The sequence below is a fragment of the Leuciscus leuciscus genome, assembly GCF_965113295.1.
Source record: "Leuciscus leuciscus genome assembly, chromosome: 8".
Taxonomy (NCBI): Eukaryota; Metazoa; Chordata; class Actinopteri; order Cypriniformes; family Leuciscidae; genus Leuciscus; species Leuciscus leuciscus.
The window spans coordinates 16,820,133-16,824,053 of record NC_138732.1 but is presented as its reverse complement, the minus strand read 5'-3'; the positions used below and the strand labels follow the sequence as shown (position 1 = coordinate 16,824,053).

The following is a 3,921-nucleotide window of genomic DNA, read 5'->3' as shown; positions in this document are numbered from 1 at the left end:
TGTATGGCATGGTATGTCATAATTTTTTTATGCCTGTGTTTCTCAGTATTCAGCTCCCCAGTTGAAGATGGATCCTTGGACTTCTCTAGTGATATTGGGAGAGTAACTGGAGGAAAGGGTTTGCAGACCTCTTTGTTTTTCTTAATCTAACTTGTTGTTGTACTAAAGTAATAAGTTTATAATAACTCATTTACATGATTATTTTTTATTATTGTCATTTGCAAACCTTTTTCTTTCTCCCTTTAGACAATCAAGTATGTTCTGTCAATGCCACCTTCAGCAAGGACGCCGCTGAAGGGTCTGGTTCTGAGAACGCACATTCAGCCTGGATGCCGCTGAGGGGTCTGGTTCTGTCAACGCCACCTTCTGCCAGGATGCTGCTGAGGGGTCCGGTTCTGTTAACACCACCTTCAGCCAGGACGCCACTGAAATTTTGTTTAAGGCCGGCGACACACTGGCTGCGTGGCGTTTGCGTGGCGTTTTCCATGTCTTTGCACACCAGAAATGTGTCTGACGCGGCGCTGCTGCTGCTAGGTGACATATGATAATCCTCATTGGTGATATATTTGACATATGGGGAGAGAGTTGTGGAAGGCCTATACTTCATGTTAAACAAATATATAGCAGCAAAGACAACGTCGGCAGTGTTGACGCCAAAATAGGCTATAGAATATTTCGTTCTGTATTGACAGGTGCATTATTTGAAAATCGATAATAGTTTTTTTAAATTACATTTATATTTGCATTTATGTCAAAACCTAGACATTTTCAAACATCAAAATGACATTTATTAATATGTATTCGTGTCAAAATGACATATAAACATCTTTTCCTATTCTATTTTGCCTGGAAACGCCTGGAACGCATGACAAGTAGGGGTCGGTTCTATTTCTAGCATGCACGAGTTTTCCGCGCGACTCGAGCTGTGCCTGATACGCGTGTGTCATGCAGGCAGTGTGCAAGCTCTAACCTGTTAACATGGGAGCTGAAATAAAAACAGACACGCCACGCAACCAGTATGTCGCCGGCCTAACCCCTCATTTACACTGCACACGTCTGCGGTGCATTACGTCTGCGACAAGGTTTTATTCCGTCCTCCACCAGGAGCATTTCAGAAGCGGAGCGACTGGATGCGCGAGACCACGTGATTTGCCTGTCCGACGTGGTTTTTCTTGATTTTTGGGTTTCTACCATACAGTCTATGGTTTCTACCAAGGATATTGGTGTGTAATACGTTTGGGAGTTTGCACAGGGTGTTTATTTTGAATTTGACAATGTTTTTTTACTTTTATTTTGTATTTCCGATGCAACTTGGAATCGCGTCCGTCAGAACATACCAAAGTTATTATGCTTCTCTGTTTAATGAGTTTACTTAGGCTAATTTAGGTTAAGTTAACCTAACGTTACCAGTTGATGTTATCACTATTATTCATAATGACGCAATGAAAAGGCTCCAACACAGACCTCCATCGTTGCAGATTGCAGATGACATTATCCAGATCACAAACCTGAAAATAAATCAAAGCATATACGTGAAAATATTGTTTAAAAACAGCACTTAAATTAGGGTTTCGTCTATCTCACTTTACCTCAGTATTTCACGTTAGTTCGCTGCGGTTAACGTTAAGTTACCGACGACTCCGCCCGCCTGATGAGCTTACTTGCGTTAAAGAGGCAGAGGAACACACAAACATTATTTTTTATCGTTTTAACTAAAGAATATTTCGGCTAATATAAGTGAACTTAACCAACTCACCAGTTAATATTATCACCGTGACAGCGACCCAAAAGTCAGAAAAAAAGGCAGTAAGACACCAAAACCATTCTGACGGACAGTCAGGGAAAAAAGGCACTAAAACCATTCAGACGAAAACAAAACGATAAATCATGTTAGTTTGCTATTAACATAAGTAAAAACATTTGAACATGTTTGTTTTACATAAAATAGAAATAATATACTAACCTTTTTGGTGAGTTACATGATCTTTTGTCCGTGCATTAACTGCCACTTCAACCCGTACATTTTTATTTATTTTTTTAAACACTTGAAAAGAAATCTCTCTTGCCATTGGTCACAATACAGTAGGCCTACACACAAAACCAGGCTAAGAAAAAACATGAACATTAGCTAAACAAGAAAACGAACTGCTTTAGAACGATTAGTTTCAGTGGACAAAAAATATTAACAAACAAAATCAGGTTAACACGTTTTCCTCCAAGTGGGCTCATTTGAACGGCGCAAACACCCCGCATCATTCACTGACACTTACGCACAGTCCACACAGGTAAACACCGCCTTTCGTGTGCAGCTCCCACACACTACTTTGTGACATTTGGCACATGTCTCCTTGTTTTTTGCAGTTCCTCCTTACTTGGCACTGCCTTCTTCTCTCCATCTGCTGCTGCTCCTGCTCTCAATGGCGGGAAATGTAGCGGACTTATGATATCTATAATCCGTGCGGTCAGAATGACCGCAATGGCTATTCTAGGTAGAAATAGTCAGAACTGTTTTGTGATTTTAATAAAATAACAGTGTCAGAATAAAATATACACATGTTTAGGAAAAGTCAGAGTCCTAACAGCCACATTGATTTTATTTTAACAAAGTTATTACACTGTAAAATTTAAAAACGTTAAAAATGACTGCCTTGGTAGTTCTAGTGTTAAATAAAAGGTAGTAATCTCACCATAAATTTAATTAAATACTACTTTTTTTCACAGTCATCTTTTTACTTTAAGACCGGGGTAAATCAAGGAAAACGGACGTTATTTTTGCTGTGCTGCATACGCTGAATTAAAGTGACAGTGCATGGTTCGTGGTCAAAATGAACGGATTGACATGAAATAGTAAAGTAAGGAAAACTGTACCTCAACAATGTGACATAATGGTTGTAGGCTACTACTCTCTTTGTGGAGGTGGAAAAACAAGTTATTTGTGACCCACAATATTTCTTGTAAAAAAGATTTAAATGCAAAAGAAAAGGTATGAGAGAGAGCTGTTTTTGTTTTAATTTAAAATGTTTGCTATTGTTATAAGTAGGCCTACATGTTTAAATGCTTTGCCACTTGCTTGAGCAACTTAATAAATCTAAGTAATGCATTGAATACGTGGTTTAAGTGTATTGAGTTTTAATGTGAATACTTCTGTGAAAGAGTGTAGACCTATAACTAACTACTGTGTACAAATAGAATCGCGATGCTGAAACTTTTTTTATATATTTTATAAAAGACGCTGATAATAAAAAATAAAAAAGTTATTTGAAATAAAAAATAGAGTTGTGTTTGTGGTACAGCCGTAGATCAGTTGCAACTGCAAACACAGCGTGAAACGTGAAAGCACAATAGTGTGCTGCTCCTGCGCCTCATACGCACTGCACACGGAGTATGTGTGAAACAGGCGTTAGCCAGGACACCGCTGAGGGGTCTGGTTCTGTTTTGGCCCTTTCTATTTAACTGTTAAAATATGCTAAGATTGTGTGTAACAAAATAAAATGTCTCTTTGAACGGGTTGCTTTGTTTTTGTTAGTGATTTCACTTGATTCACCAATTAGAACTGATTTCATAGACTAATCAAAACTCTTCTACAGAGTCAGTCACTAATTCAGCCCAACGCTGATCCTAGCTTGAGGCAACTTGAACTATTTTGAGCACTTTTGTATATTTAAAAAGCACTGAGAATTATATGATTTTACTCTGAATAGCTGAGGAAGAAAGAAGCTCAAAACATAAATAATGCATGACAAGATTCAATCTGTCTGCATTATGTAGTGTTTTCTTTGGTGAATGAGAAGCAGCACACTTGCCCTTCACTTTAGAAAACAGATCTTTTCAGCACACGATGCCATGCCGGAGTGTTTCCTTTCCTTAGGTCTGTTGCAAAGGGAGGGATGGCAGGGGGCCACAAGAGGCTACTAAATGTTT

At 38.6% G+C, this 3,921-nt stretch overlaps 1 long non-coding RNA gene across 2 annotated transcripts; it reads right to left on the bottom strand.

Annotated features, from left to right (window-relative positions):
* Positions 1–1,316: 1,316 nt before the first annotated feature.
* LOC309505347 lies at positions 1,317–3,356 on the bottom strand. 2 transcript variants are annotated; one of them, XR_014208392.1, is made up of 3 exons: positions 1,757–3,356; positions 1,590–1,660; positions 1,317–1,508 (listed from the first exon to the last, which is right to left on the bottom strand). It is a non-coding gene; the product is annotated as an uncharacterized lncRNA (long non-coding RNA). The 2 variants fall into 2 exon arrangements; XR_014208393.1 differs by having other exon boundaries at positions 1,590–1,656.
* Between the last annotated feature and the right edge of the window lie 565 nt (positions 3,357–3,921).